Below are 13,233 nucleotides of genomic sequence, written 5' to 3' on the forward strand. Positions count from 1 at the left end.
GCTAAGACCATATTTGTTCAAAACCAAGCAAAAGCATTCCATTTCAACACATCAACATTTACAACACAAAAGAGTTTCAACTACAAATTTGTGCAAAAGATGTAAATAACATGGAAATGTAAGCTTTAATTGTTTGCAGGATTGGAAAAGCTTACAACACCTGGTATTCCCAGACAGTCTCCCATTCAAGTACGAACCAGGCCCAACCCTAGGTAGCTTCTGAGATCAGACGAGATCAGGCATTCTAAGGGTGGAATGGCCGTAAGCAGAAGCACCTTGCAAACTAGAGGATTCAAATTTCATAGCTAAGACCATATTTGTTCAAAACCAAGCAAAAGCATTCCATTTCAACACATCAACATTTACAACACAAAAGAGTTTCAACTACAAATTTGTGCAAAAGATGTAAATAACATGGAAATGTAAGCTTTAATTGTTTGCAGGATTGGAAAAGCTTACAACACCTGATATTCCCAGACAGTCTCCCATTCAAGTACTAACCAGGCCCAACCCTAGATAACTTCTGAGATCAGAGGAGATCAGGTATTCTAAGGGTGGAATGGTCGTAAGCAGAACTACCTTGCGAACTAGAGGATTCAAATTTCATAGCTAAGACCATATTTGTTCAAATCCAAGCAAAAGCATTCCATTTCAACACATCAACATTTACAACACAAAAGAGTTTCAACTACAAATTTGTGCAAAAGATGTAAATAACATGGAAATGTAAGCTTTAATTGTTTGCAGGATTGGAAAAGCTTACAACACCTGATATTCCCAGACAGTCTCCCATTCAAGTACTAACCAGGCCCAACCCTAGGTAGCTTCTGAGATCAGACGAGATCAGGCATTCTGAGGGTGGAATGGCCGTAAGCAGAAGCACCTAGCAAACTAGAGGATTCAAATTTCATAGCTAAGACCATATTTGTTCAAAACCAAGCAAAAGCATTCCATTTCAACACATCAATATTTACAACACAAAAGAGTTTCAACTACAAATTTGTGCAAAAGATGTAAATAACATGGAAATGTAAGCTTTAATTGTTTGCAGGATTGGAAAAGCTTACAACACCTGATATTCCCAGACAGTCTCCCATTCAAGTACTAACCAGGCCCAACCCTAGGTAGCTTCTGAGATCAGACGAGATCAGGCATTCTGAGGGTGGAATGGCCGTAAGCAGAAGCACCTAGCAAACTAGAGGATTCAAATTTCATAGCTAAGACCATATTTGTTCAAAACCAAGCAAAAGCATTCCATTTCAACACATCAATATTTACAACACAAAAGAGTTTCAACTACAAATTTGTGCAAAAGATGTAAATAACATGGAAATGTAAGCTTTAATTGTTTGCAGGATTGGAAAAGCTTACAACACCTGGTATTCCCAGACAGTCTCCCATTCAAGTACTAACCAGGCCCAACCCTTGGTAGCTTCTGAGATGAGACAAGATCAGGCATTCTAAGGATGGAATGGCCACAAGCAGAAGCACCTTGCAAACTAGAGGATTCAAATTTCATAGCTAAGACCATATTTGTTCAAAACCAAGCAAAAACATTCCATTTCAACACATCAACATTTACAACACAAAAGAGTTTCAACTACAAATTTGTGCAAAAGATGTAAAAAACATGGAAATGTAAGCTTTAATTGTTTGCAGGATTGGAAAAACTTACAACACCTGGTATTCCCAGACAGTCTCCCATTCAAGTACTAACCAGGCCCAACCCTAGGTAGCTTCTGAGATCAGACGAGATCAGGCATTCTAAGGGTGGAATGGCCATAAGCAGAAGCACCTTGCAAACTAGAGGATTCAAATTTCATAGCTAAGACCATATTTGTTCAAAACCAAGCAAAAGCATTCCATTTCAACACATCAACATTTACAACACAAAAGAGTTTCAACTACAAATTTGTGCAAAAGATGTAAATAACATGGAAATGTAAGCTTTAATTGTTTGCAGGATTGGAAAAGCTTACAACACCTGGTATTCCCAGACAGTCTCCCATTCAAGTACTAACCAGGCCCAACCCTAGGTAGCTTCTGAAATCAGACGAGATCAGGCATTCTGAGGGTGGAATGGCCGTAAGCAGAAGCACCTAGCAAACTAGAGGATTCAAATTTCATAGCTAAGACCATATTTGTTCAAAACCAAGCAAAAGCATTCCATTTCAACACATCAACATTTACAATACAAAGCATTCCATTTCAACACATCAACATTTACAACACAAAAGAGTTTCATCTACAAATTTGTGCAAAAGATGTAAATAACATGGAAATGTAAGCTTTAATTGTTTGCAGGATTGGAAAAGCTTACAACACCTGATATTCCCAGACAGTCTCCCATTCAAGTACTAACCGTGCCCAACCCTAGGTAGCTTCTGAGATCAGACGAGATCAGGCATTCTAAGGGTGGAATGGCCGTAAGCAGAAGCACCTTGCAAACTAGAGGATTCAAATTTCATAGCTAAGACCATATTTGTTCAAAACCAAGCAAAAGCATTCCATTTCAACACATCAACATTTACAACACAAAGCATTCCATTTCAACACATCAACATTTACAACACAAAAGAGTTTCAACTACAAATTTGTGCAAAAGATGTAAATAACATGGAAATGTAAGCTTTAATTGTTTGCAGGATTGGAAAAGCTTACAACACCTGGTATTCCCAGACAGTCTCCCATTCAAGTACTAACCAGGCCCAACCCTAGATAACTTCTGAGATCAGAGGAGATCAGGTATTCTAAGGGTGGAATGGTCGTAAGCAGAACTACCTTGCGAACTAGAGGATTCAAATTTCATAGCTAAGACCATATTTGTTCAAATCCAAGCAAAAGCATTCCATTTCAACACATCAACATTTACAACACAAAAGAGTTTCAACTACAAATTTGTGCAAAAGATGTAAATAACATGGAAATGTAAGCTTTAATTGTTTGCAGGATTGGAAAAGCTTACAACACCTGATATTCCCAGACAGTCTCCCATTCAAGTACTAACCAGGCCCAACCCTAGGTAGCTTCTGAGATCAGACGAGATCAGGCATTCTGAGGGTGGAATGGCCGTAAGCAGAAGCACCTAGCAAACTAGAGGATTCAAATTTCATAGCTAAGACCATATTTGTTCAAAACCAAGCAAAAGCATTCCATTTCAACACATCAATATTTACAACACAAAAGAGTTTCAACTACAAATTTGTGCAAAAGATGTAAATAACATGGAAATGTAAGCTTTAATTGTTTGCAGGATTGGAAAAGCTTACAACACCTGATATTCCCAGACAGTCTCCCATTCAAGTACTAACCAGGCCCAACCCTAGGTAGCTTCTGAGATCAGACGAGATCAGGCATTCTGAGGGTGGAATGGCCGTAAGCAGAAGCACCTAGCAAACTAGAGGATTCAAATTTCATAGCTAAGACCATATTTGTTCAAAACCAAGCAAAAGCATTCCATTTCAACACATCAATATTTACAACACAAAAGAGTTTCAACTACAAATTTGTGCAAAAGATGTAAATAACATGGAAATGTAAGCTTTAATTGTTTGCAGGATTGGAAAAGCTTACAACACCTGGTATTCCCAGACAGTCTCCCATTCAAGTACTAACCAGGCCCAACCCTTGGTAGCTTCTGAGATGAGACAAGATCAGGCATTCTAAGGATGGAATGGCCACAAGCAGAAGCACCTTGCAAACTAGAGGATTCAAATTTCATAGCTAAGACCATATTTGTTCAAAACCAAGCAAAAACATTCCATTTCAACACATCAACATTTACAACACAAAAGAGTTTCAACTACAAATTTGTGCAAAAGATGTAAAAAACATGGAAATGTAAGCTTTAATTGTTTGCAGGATTGGAAAAACTTACAACACCTGGTATTCCCAGACAGTCTCCCATTCAAGTACTAACCAGGCCCAACCCTAGGTAGCTTCTGAGATCAGACGAGATCAGGCATTCTAAGGGTGGAATGGCCATAAGCAGAAGCACCTTGCAAACTAGAGGATTCAAATTTCATAGCTAAGACCATATTTGTTCAAAACCAAGCAAAAGCATTCCATTTCAACACATCAACATTTACAACACAAAAGAGTTTCAACTACAAATTTGTGCAAAAGATGTAAATAACATGGAAATGTAAGCTTTAATTGTTTGCAGGATTGGAAAAGCTTACAACACCTGGTATTCCCAGACAGTCTCCCATTCAAGTACTAACCAGGCCCAACCCTAGGTAGCTTCTGAAATCAGACGAGATCAGGCATTCTGAGGGTGGAATGGCCGTAAGCAGAAGCACCTAGCAAACTAGAGGATTCAAATTTCATAGCTAAGACCATATTTGTTCAAAACCAAGCAAAAGCATTCCATTTCAACACATCAACATTTACAATACAAAGCATTCCATTTCAACACATCAACATTTACAACACAAAAGAGTTTCATCTACAAATTTGTGCAAAAGATGTAAATAACATGGAAATGTAAGCTTTAATTGTTTGCAGGATTGGAAAAGCTTACAACACCTGATATTCCCAGACAGTCTCCCATTCAAGTACTAACCGTGCCCAACCCTAGGTAGCTTCTGAGATCAGACGAGATCAGGCATTCTAAGGGTGGAATGGCCGTAAGCAGAAGCACCTTGCAAACTAGAGGATTCAAATTTCATAGCTAAGACCATATTTGTTCAAAACCAAGCAAAAGCATTCCATTTCAACACATCAACATTTACAACACAAAGCATTCCATTTCAACACATCAACATTTACAACACAAAAGAGTTTCAACTACAAATTTGTGCAAAAGATGTAAATAACATGGAAATGTAAGCTTTAATTGTTTGCAGGATTGGAAAAGCTTACAACACCTGGTATTCCCAGACAGTCTCCTATTCAAGTACTAACCAGGCCCAACCCTAGGTAGCTTCTGAGATCAGACGAGATCAGGCATTCTAAGGGTGGAATGGCCGTAAGCAGAAGCACCTTCCAAACTAGAGGATTCAAATTTCATAGCTAAGACCATATTTGTTCAAAACCAAGCAAAAGCATTCCATTTCAACACATCAACATTTACAACACAAAAGAGTTTCAACTACAAATTTGTGCAAAAGATGTAAATAACATGGAAATGTAAGCTTTAATTGTTTGCAGGATTGGAAAAGCTTACAACACCTGATATTCCCAGACAGTCTCCCATTCAAGTACTAACCAGGCCCAACCCTAGGTAGCTTCTGAGATCAGACGAGATCAGGAATTCTAAGGGTGGAATGGCCGTAAGCAGAAGCACCTTGCAAACTAGAGGATTCAAATTTCATAGCTAAGACCATATTTGTTCAAAACCAAGCAAAAGCATTCCATTTCAACACATCAACATTTACAACACAAAAGAGTTTCAACAACAAATTTGTGCAAAAGATGTAAATAACATGGAAATGTAAGCTTTAATTGTTTGCAGGATTGGAAAAGCTTACAACACCTGGTATTCCCAGACAGTCTCCCATTCAAGTACTAACCAGGCCCAACCCTAGGTAGCTTCTGAGATCAGACGAGATCAGGCATTCTGAGGGTGGAATGGCCGTAAGCAGAAGCACCTAGCAAACTAGAGCATTCAAATTTCATAGCTAAGACCATATTTGTTCAAAACCAAGCAAAAGCATTCCATTTCAACACATCAATATTTACAACACAAAAGAGTTTCAACTACAAATTTGTGCAAAAGATGTAAATAACATGGAAATGTAAGCTTTAATTGTTTGCAGGATTGGAAAAGCTTACAACACCTGGTATTCCCAGACAGTCTCCCATTCAAGTACTAACCAGGCCCAACCCTTGGTAGCTTCTGAGATGAGACAAGATCAGGCATTCTAAGGATGGAATGGCCACAAGCAGAAGCACCTTGCAAACTAGAGGATTCAAATTTCATAGCTTAGACCATATTTGTTCAAAACCAAGCAAAAACATTCCATTTCAACACATCAACATTTACAACACAAAAGAGTTTCAACTACAAATTTGTGCAAAAGATGTAAAAAACATGGAAATGTAAGCTTTAATTGTTTGCAGGATTGGAAAAGCTTACAACACCTGGTATTCCCAGACAGTCTCCCATTCAAGTACTAACCAGGCCCAACCCTAGGTAGTTTCTGAGATCAGACGAGATCAGGCATTCTAAGGGTGGAATGGCCGTAAGCAGAAGCACCTTGCAAACTAGAGGATTCAAATTTCATAGCTAAGACCATATTTGTTCAAAACCAAGCAAAAGCATTCCATTTCAACACATCAACATTTACAACACAAAAGAGTTTCAACTACAAATTTGTGCAAAAGATGTAAATAACATGGAAATGTAAGCTTTAATTGTTTGCAGGATTGGAAAAGCTTACAACACCTGGTATTCCCAGACAGTCTCCCATTCAAGTACTAACCAGGCCCAACCCTAGGTAGCTTCTGAGATCAGACGAGATCAGGCATTCTGAGGGTGGAATGGCCGTAAGCAGAAGCACCTAGCAAACTAGAGGATTCAAATTTCATAGCTAAGACCATATTTGTTCAAAACCAAGCAAAAACATTCCATTTCAACACATCAACATTTACAACACAAAGCATTCCATTTCAACACATCAACATTTACAACACAAAAGAGTTTCATCTATAAATTTGTGCAAAAGATGTAAATAACATGGAAATGTAAGCTTTAATTGTTTGCAGGATTGGAAAAGCTTACAACACCTGGTATTCCCAGACAGTCTCCCATTCAAATACTAACCGTGCCCAACCCTAGGTAGCTCCTGAGATCAGACGAGATCAGGCATTCTAAGGGTGGAATGGCCATAAGCAGAAGCACCTTGCAAACTAGAGGATTCAAATTTCATAGCTAAGACCATATTTGTTCAAAACCAAGCAAAAGCATTCCATTTCAACACATCAACATTTACAACACAAAAGAGTTTCAACTACAAATTTGTGCAAAAGATGTAAATAACATGGAAATGTAAGCTTTAATTGTTTGCAGGATTGGAAAAGCTTACAACACCTGGTATTCCCAGACAGTCTCCCATTCAAGTACTAACCAGGCCCAACCCTAGGTAGCTTCTGAGATCAGACGAGATCAGGCATTCTAAGGGTGGAATGGCCGTAAGCAGAAGCACCTTCCAAACTAGAGGATTCAAATTTCATAGCTAAGACCATATTTGTTCAAAACCAAGCAAAAGCATTCCATTTCAACACATCAACATTTACAACACAAAAGAGTTTCAACTACAAATTTGTGCAAAAGATGTAAATAACATGGAAATGTAAGCTTTAATTGTTTGCAGGATTGGAAAAGCTTACAACACCTGATATTCCCAGACAGTCTCCCATTCAAGTACTAACCAGGCCCAACCCTAGGTAGCTTCTGAGATCAGACGAGATCAGGAATTCTAAGGGTGGAATGGCCGTAAGCAGAAGCACCTTGCAAACTAGAGGATTCAAATTTCATAGCTAAGACCATATTTGTTCAAAACCAAGCAAAAGCATTCCATTTCAACACATCAACATTTACAACACAAAAGAGTTTCAACAACAAATTTGTGCAAAAGATGTAAATAACATGGAAATGTAAGCTTTAATTGTTTGCAGGATTGGAAAAGCTTACAACACCTGGTATTCCCAGACAGTCTCCCATTCAAGTACTAACCAGGCCCAACCCTAGGTAGCTTCTGAGATCAGACGAGATCAGGCATTCTGAGGGTGGAATGGCCGTAAGCAGAAGCACCTAGCAAACTAGAGCATTCAAATTTCATAGCTAAGACCATATTTGTTCAAAACCAAGCAAAAGCATTCCATTTCAACACATCAATATTTACAACACAAAAGAGTTTCAACTACAAATTTGTGCAAAAGATGTAAATAACATGGAAATGTAAGCTTTAATTGTTTGCAGGATTGGAAAAGCTTACAACACCTGGTATTCCCAGACAGTCTCCCATTCAAGTACTAACCAGGCCCAACCCTTGGTAGCTTCTGAGATGAGACAAGATCAGGCATTCTAAGGATGGAATGGCCACAAGCAGAAGCACCTTGCAAACTAGAGGATTCAAATTTCATAGCTTAGACCATATTTGTTCAAAACCAAGCAAAAACATTCCATTTCAACACATCAACATTTACAACACAAAAGAGTTTCAACTACAAATTTGTGCAAAAGATGTAAAAAACATGGAAATGTAAGCTTTAATTGTTTGCAGGATTGGAAAAGCTTACAACACCTGGTATTCCCAGACAGTCTCCCATTCAAGTACTAACCAGGCCCAACCCTAGGTAGTTTCTGAGATCAGACGAGATCAGGCATTCTAAGGGTGGAATGGCCGTAAGCAGAAGCACCTTGCAAACTAGAGGATTCAAATTTCATAGCTAAGACCATATTTGTTCAAAACCAAGCAAAAGCATTCCATTTCAACACATCAACATTTACAACACAAAAGAGTTTCAACTACAAATTTGTGCAAAAGATGTAAATAACATGGAAATGTAAGCTTTAATTGTTTGCAGGATTGGAAAAGCTTACAACACCTGGTATTCCCAGACAGTCTCCCATTCAAGTACTAACCAGGCCCAACCCTAGGTAGCTTCTGAGATCAGACGAGATCAGGCATTCTGAGGGTGGAATGGCCGTAAGCAGAAGCACCTAGCAAACTAGAGGATTCAAATTTCATAGCTAAGACCATATTTGTTCAAAACCAAGCAAAAACATTCCATTTCAACACATCAACATTTACAACACAAAGCATTCCATTTCAACACATCAACATTTACAACACAAAAGAGTTTCATCTATAAATTTGTGCAAAAGATGTAAATAACATGGAAATGTAAGCTTTAATTGTTTGCAGGATTGGAAAAGCTTACAACACCTGGTATTCCCAGACAGTCTCCCATTCAAATACTAACCGTGCCCAACCCTAGGTAGCTCCTGAGATCAGACGAGATCAGGCATTCTAAGGGTGGAATGGCCATAAGCAGAAGCACCTTGCAAACTAGAGGATTCAAATTTCATAGCTAAGACCATATTTGTTCAAAACCAAGCAAAAGCATTCCATTTCAACACATCAACATTTACAACACAAAAGAGTTTCAACTACAAATTTGTGCAAAAGATGTAAATAACATGGAAATGTAAGCTTTAATTGTTTGCAGGATTGGAAAAGCTTACAACACCTGGTATTCCCAGACAGTCTCCCATTCAAGTACTAACCAGGCCCAACCCTTGGGAGCTTCTGAGATCAGACAAGATCAGACATTCTAAGGATGGAATGGCCGCAAGCAAAAGCACCTTGCAAACTAGAGGATTCAAATTTCATAGCTAAGACCATATTTGTTCAAAACCAAGCAAAAACATTCCATTTCAACACATCAACATTTACAACACAAAAGAGTTTCAACTACAAATTTGTGCAAAAGATGTAAAAAACATGGAAATGTAAGCTTTAATTGTTTGCAGGATTGGAAAAGCTTACAACACCTGGTATTCCCAGACAGTCTCCCATTCAAGTACTAACCAGGCCCAACCCTAGTTAGCTTCTGAGATCAGACGAGATCAGGCATTCTAAGGGTGGAATGGCCATAAGCAGAAGCACCTTGCAAACTAGAGGATTCAAATTTCATAGCTAAGACCATATTTGTTCAAAACCAAGCAAAAGCATTCCATTTCAACACATCAACATTTACAACACAAAGCATTCCATTTCAACACATCAACATTTACAACACAAAAGAGTTTCAACTACAAATTTGTGCAAAAGATGTAAATAACATGGAAATGTAAGCTTTAATTGTTTGCAGGATTGGAAAAGCTTACAACACCTGGTACTAACCAGGCCCAACCCTCAGAAGCTACCCAACCCTTGGTAGCTTCTGAGATCAGACAAGATCAGGCATTCTAAGGATGGAATGGCCGCAAGCAGAAGCACCTTGCAAACTAGAGGATTCAAATTTCATAGCTAAGACCATATTTGTTCAAAACCAAGCAAAAACATTCCATTTCAACACATCAACATTTACAACACAAAGCATTCCATTTCAACACATCAACATTTACAACACAAAAGAGTTTCATCTACAAATTTGTGCAAAAGATGTAAATAACATGGAAATGTAAGCTTTAATTGTTTGCAGGATTGGAAAAGCTTACAACACCTGGTATTCCCAGACAGTCTCCCATTCAAGTACTAACCGTGCCCAACCCTAGGTAGCTTCTGAGATCAGACGAGATCAGGCATTCTAAGGGTGGAATGGCCGTAAGCAGAAGCACCTTGCAAACTAGAGGATTCAAATTTCATAGCTAAGACCATATTTGTTCAAAACCAAGCAAAAGCATTCCATTTCAACACATCAACATTTACAACACAAAGCATTCCATTTTAACACATCAACATTTACAACACAAAAGAGTTTCATCTACAAATTTGTGCAAAAGATGTAAATAACATGGAAATGTAAGCTTTAATTGTTTGCAGGATTGGAAAAGCTTACAACACCTGGTATTCCCAGACAGTCTCCCATTCAAATACTAACCGTGCCCAACCCTAGGTAGCTCCTGAGATCAGACAAGATCAGGCATTCTAAGGGTGGAATGGCCATAAGCAGAAGCACCTTGCAAACTAGAGGATTCAAATTTCATAGCTAAGACCATATTTGTTCAAAACCAAGCAAAAGCATTCCATTTCAACACATCAACATTTACAACACAAAAGAGTTTCAACTACAAATTTGTGCAAAAGATGTAAATAACATGGAAATGTAAGCTTTAATTGTTTGCAGGATTGGAAAAGCTTACAACACCTGGTATTCCCAGACAGTCTCCCATTCAAGTACTAACCAGGCCCAACCCTTGGGAGCTTCTGAGATCAGACAAGATCAGACATTCTAAGGATGGAATGGCCGCAAGCAAAAGCACCTTGCAAACTAGAGGATTCAAATTTCATAGCTAAGACCATATTTGTTCAAAACCAAGCAAAAACATTCCATTTCAACACATCAACATTTACAACACAAAAGAGTTTCAACTACAAATTTGTGCAAAAGATGTAAAAAACATGGAAATGTAAGCTTTAATTGTTTGCAGGATTGGAAAAGCTTACAACACCTGGTATTCCCAGACAGTCTCCCATTCAAGTACTAACCAGGCCCAACCCTAGTTAGCTTCTGAGATCAGACGAGATCAGGCATTCTAAGGGTGGAATGGCCATAAGCAGAAGCACCTTGCAAACTAGAGGATTCAAATTTCATAGCTAAGACCATATTTGTTCAAAACCAAGCAAAAGCATTCCATTTCAACACATCAACATTTACAACACAAAGCATTCCATTTCAACACATCAACATTTACAACACAAAAGAGTTTCAACTACAAATTTGTGCAAAAGATGTAAATAACATGGAAATGTAAGCTTTAATTGTTTGCAGGATTGGAAAAGCTTACAACACCTGGTACTAACCAGGCCCAACCCTCAGAAGCTACCCAACCCTTGGTAGCTTCTGAGATCAGACAAGATCAGGCATTCTAAGGATGGAATGGCCGCAAGCAGAAGCACCTTGCAAACTAGAGGATTCAAATTTCATAGCTAAGACCATATTTGTTCAAAACCAAGCAAAAACATTCCATTTCAACACATCAACATTTACAACACAAAAGTGTTTCAACTACAAATTTGTGCAAAAGATGTAAAAAACATGGAAATGTAAGCTTTAATTGTTTGCAGGATTGGAAAAGCTTACAACACCTGGTATTCCCAGACAGTCTCCCATTCAAGTACTAACCAGGCCCAACCCTAGGTAGCTTCTGAGATCAGACGAGATCAGGCATTCTAAGGATGGAATGGCCGCAAGCAGAAGCACCTTGCAAACTAGAGGATTCAAATTTCATAGCTAAGACCATATTTGTTCAAAACCAAGCAAAAGCATTCCATTTCAACACATCAACATTTACAACACAAAGCATTCCATTTCAACACATCAACATTTACAACACAAAAGAGTTTCATCTACAAATTTGTGCAAAAGATGTAAATAACATGGAAATGTAAGCTTTAATTGTTTGCAGGATTGGAAAAGCTTACAACACCTGATATTCCCAGACAGTCTCCCATTCAAGTACTAACCGTGCCCAACCCTAGGTAGCTTCTGAGATCAGACGAGATCAGGCATTCTAAGGGTGGAATGGCCGTAAGCAGAAGCACCTTGCAAACTAGAGGATTCAAATTTCATAGCTAAGACCATATTTGTTCAAAACCAAGCAAAAGCATTCCATTTCAACACATCAACATTTACAACACAAAAGAGTTTCAACTACAAATTTGTGCAATAGATGTAAATAACATGGAAATGTAAGCTTTAATTGTTTGCAGGATTGGAAAAGCTTACAACACCTGGAATTCCCAGACAGTCTCCCATTCAAGTACTAACCAGGCCCAACCCTAGGTAGCTTCTGAGATCAGACGAGATCAGGCATTCTAAGGGTGGAATGGCCGTAAGCAGAAGCACCTTGCAAACTAGAGGATTCAAATTTCATAGCTAAGACCATATTTGTTCAAAACCAAGCAAAAGCATTCCATTTCAACACATCAACATTTACAACACAAAAGAGTTTCAACTACAAATTTGTGCAAAAGATGTAAATAACATGGAAATGTAAGCTTTAATTGTTTGCAGGATTGGAAAAGCTTACAACACCTGGTATTCCCAGACAGTCTCCCATTCAAGTACTAACCAGGCCCAACCCTAGGTAGCTTCTGTGATCAGACGAGATCAGGCATTCTAAGGGTGGAATGGCCGTAGGCAGAAGCACCTTGCAAACTAGAGGATTCAAATTTCATAGCTAAGACCATATTTGTTCAAAACCAAGCAAAAGCATTCCATTTCAACACATCAACATTTACAACACAAAAGAGTTTCAACTACAAATTTGTGCAAAAGATGTAAATAACATGGAAATGTAAGCTTTAATTGTTTGCAGGATTGGAAAAGCTTACAACACCTGATATTCCCAGACAGTCTCCCATTCAAGTACTAACCAGGCCCAACCCTAGGTAGCTTCTGAGATCAGACGAGATCAGGCATTCTAAGGGTGGAATGGCCGTAAGCAGAAGCACCTTGCAAACTAGAGGATTCAAATTTCATAGCTAAGACCATATTTGTTCAAAACCAAGCAAAAGCATTCCATTTCAACACATCAACATTTACAACACAAAGCAT

At 38.5% G+C, this 13,233-nt stretch overlaps 40 pseudogenes; all 40 read right to left on the bottom strand.

Annotated features, from left to right (window-relative positions):
• Nucleotides 1-148: 148 nt before the first annotated feature.
• On the bottom strand, nt 149-267 carry LOC140571666 (5S ribosomal RNA; annotated as a pseudogene).
• Nucleotides 268-452: 185 nt separating this feature from the next.
• On the bottom strand, nt 453-571 carry LOC140573109 (5S ribosomal RNA; annotated as a pseudogene).
• Nucleotides 572-756: 185 nt separating this feature from the next.
• LOC140571350 (5S ribosomal RNA) lies at nt 757-875 on the bottom strand (annotated as a pseudogene).
• Nucleotides 876-1,060: 185 nt separating this feature from the next.
• On the bottom strand, nt 1,061-1,179 carry LOC140571351 (5S ribosomal RNA; annotated as a pseudogene).
• Nucleotides 1,180-1,364: 185 nt separating this feature from the next.
• Nucleotides 1,365-1,483, bottom strand: LOC140568243 (5S ribosomal RNA; annotated as a pseudogene).
• Nucleotides 1,484-1,668: 185 nt separating this feature from the next.
• On the bottom strand, nt 1,669-1,787 carry LOC140571921 (5S ribosomal RNA; annotated as a pseudogene).
• Nucleotides 1,788-1,972: 185 nt separating this feature from the next.
• On the bottom strand, nt 1,973-2,091 carry LOC140572378 (5S ribosomal RNA; annotated as a pseudogene).
• Nucleotides 2,092-2,313: 222 nt separating this feature from the next.
• On the bottom strand, nt 2,314-2,432 carry LOC140566294 (5S ribosomal RNA; annotated as a pseudogene).
• A 222-nt stretch (nt 2,433-2,654) lies between these two features.
• LOC140568482 (5S ribosomal RNA) lies at nt 2,655-2,773 on the bottom strand (annotated as a pseudogene).
• Nucleotides 2,774-2,958: 185 nt separating this feature from the next.
• On the bottom strand, nt 2,959-3,077 carry LOC140571353 (5S ribosomal RNA; annotated as a pseudogene).
• Nucleotides 3,078-3,262: 185 nt separating this feature from the next.
• LOC140571354 (5S ribosomal RNA) lies at nt 3,263-3,381 on the bottom strand (annotated as a pseudogene).
• A 185-nt stretch (nt 3,382-3,566) lies between these two features.
• LOC140568244 (5S ribosomal RNA) lies at nt 3,567-3,685 on the bottom strand (annotated as a pseudogene).
• Nucleotides 3,686-3,870: 185 nt separating this feature from the next.
• On the bottom strand, nt 3,871-3,989 carry LOC140571923 (5S ribosomal RNA; annotated as a pseudogene).
• A 185-nt stretch (nt 3,990-4,174) lies between these two features.
• Nucleotides 4,175-4,293, bottom strand: LOC140572379 (5S ribosomal RNA; annotated as a pseudogene).
• Nucleotides 4,294-4,515: 222 nt separating this feature from the next.
• LOC140566295 (5S ribosomal RNA) lies at nt 4,516-4,634 on the bottom strand (annotated as a pseudogene).
• A 222-nt stretch (nt 4,635-4,856) lies between these two features.
• On the bottom strand, nt 4,857-4,975 carry LOC140572799 (5S ribosomal RNA; annotated as a pseudogene).
• Nucleotides 4,976-5,160: 185 nt separating this feature from the next.
• LOC140570899 (5S ribosomal RNA) lies at nt 5,161-5,279 on the bottom strand (annotated as a pseudogene).
• Nucleotides 5,280-5,464: 185 nt separating this feature from the next.
• Nucleotides 5,465-5,583, bottom strand: LOC140570230 (5S ribosomal RNA; annotated as a pseudogene).
• A 185-nt stretch (nt 5,584-5,768) lies between these two features.
• LOC140568245 (5S ribosomal RNA) lies at nt 5,769-5,887 on the bottom strand (annotated as a pseudogene).
• A 185-nt stretch (nt 5,888-6,072) lies between these two features.
• On the bottom strand, nt 6,073-6,191 carry LOC140566679 (5S ribosomal RNA; annotated as a pseudogene).
• A 185-nt stretch (nt 6,192-6,376) lies between these two features.
• Nucleotides 6,377-6,495, bottom strand: LOC140570231 (5S ribosomal RNA; annotated as a pseudogene).
• A 222-nt stretch (nt 6,496-6,717) lies between these two features.
• LOC140567906 (5S ribosomal RNA) lies at nt 6,718-6,836 on the bottom strand (annotated as a pseudogene).
• Nucleotides 6,837-7,021: 185 nt separating this feature from the next.
• LOC140569678 (5S ribosomal RNA) lies at nt 7,022-7,140 on the bottom strand (annotated as a pseudogene).
• A 185-nt stretch (nt 7,141-7,325) lies between these two features.
• LOC140570900 (5S ribosomal RNA) lies at nt 7,326-7,444 on the bottom strand (annotated as a pseudogene).
• Nucleotides 7,445-7,629: 185 nt separating this feature from the next.
• LOC140570232 (5S ribosomal RNA) lies at nt 7,630-7,748 on the bottom strand (annotated as a pseudogene).
• Nucleotides 7,749-7,933: 185 nt separating this feature from the next.
• Nucleotides 7,934-8,052, bottom strand: LOC140568246 (5S ribosomal RNA; annotated as a pseudogene).
• Nucleotides 8,053-8,237: 185 nt separating this feature from the next.
• LOC140566690 (5S ribosomal RNA) lies at nt 8,238-8,356 on the bottom strand (annotated as a pseudogene).
• Nucleotides 8,357-8,541: 185 nt separating this feature from the next.
• On the bottom strand, nt 8,542-8,660 carry LOC140570233 (5S ribosomal RNA; annotated as a pseudogene).
• Nucleotides 8,661-8,882: 222 nt separating this feature from the next.
• On the bottom strand, nt 8,883-9,001 carry LOC140567907 (5S ribosomal RNA; annotated as a pseudogene).
• A 185-nt stretch (nt 9,002-9,186) lies between these two features.
• LOC140568093 (5S ribosomal RNA) lies at nt 9,187-9,305 on the bottom strand (annotated as a pseudogene).
• A 185-nt stretch (nt 9,306-9,490) lies between these two features.
• On the bottom strand, nt 9,491-9,609 carry LOC140571503 (5S ribosomal RNA; annotated as a pseudogene).
• Nucleotides 9,610-10,164: 555 nt separating this feature from the next.
• Nucleotides 10,165-10,283, bottom strand: LOC140572924 (5S ribosomal RNA; annotated as a pseudogene).
• Nucleotides 10,284-10,505: 222 nt separating this feature from the next.
• Nucleotides 10,506-10,624, bottom strand: LOC140568393 (5S ribosomal RNA; annotated as a pseudogene).
• Nucleotides 10,625-10,809: 185 nt separating this feature from the next.
• LOC140568094 (5S ribosomal RNA) lies at nt 10,810-10,928 on the bottom strand (annotated as a pseudogene).
• Nucleotides 10,929-11,113: 185 nt separating this feature from the next.
• On the bottom strand, nt 11,114-11,232 carry LOC140571620 (5S ribosomal RNA; annotated as a pseudogene).
• Nucleotides 11,233-11,750: 518 nt separating this feature from the next.
• Nucleotides 11,751-11,869, bottom strand: LOC140572188 (5S ribosomal RNA; annotated as a pseudogene).
• Nucleotides 11,870-12,091: 222 nt separating this feature from the next.
• Nucleotides 12,092-12,210, bottom strand: LOC140566296 (5S ribosomal RNA; annotated as a pseudogene).
• Nucleotides 12,211-12,395: 185 nt separating this feature from the next.
• Nucleotides 12,396-12,514, bottom strand: LOC140570037 (5S ribosomal RNA; annotated as a pseudogene).
• Nucleotides 12,515-12,699: 185 nt separating this feature from the next.
• LOC140566984 (5S ribosomal RNA) lies at nt 12,700-12,818 on the bottom strand (annotated as a pseudogene).
• Nucleotides 12,819-13,003: 185 nt separating this feature from the next.
• Nucleotides 13,004-13,122, bottom strand: LOC140570791 (5S ribosomal RNA; annotated as a pseudogene).
• Nucleotides 13,123-13,233: the final 111 nt, after the last annotated feature.

Source organism: Salminus brasiliensis, chromosome 11 (genome assembly GCF_030463535.1).
Source record: "Salminus brasiliensis chromosome 11, fSalBra1.hap2, whole genome shotgun sequence".
NCBI lineage: Eukaryota > Metazoa > Chordata > Actinopteri > Characiformes > Bryconidae > Salminus > Salminus brasiliensis.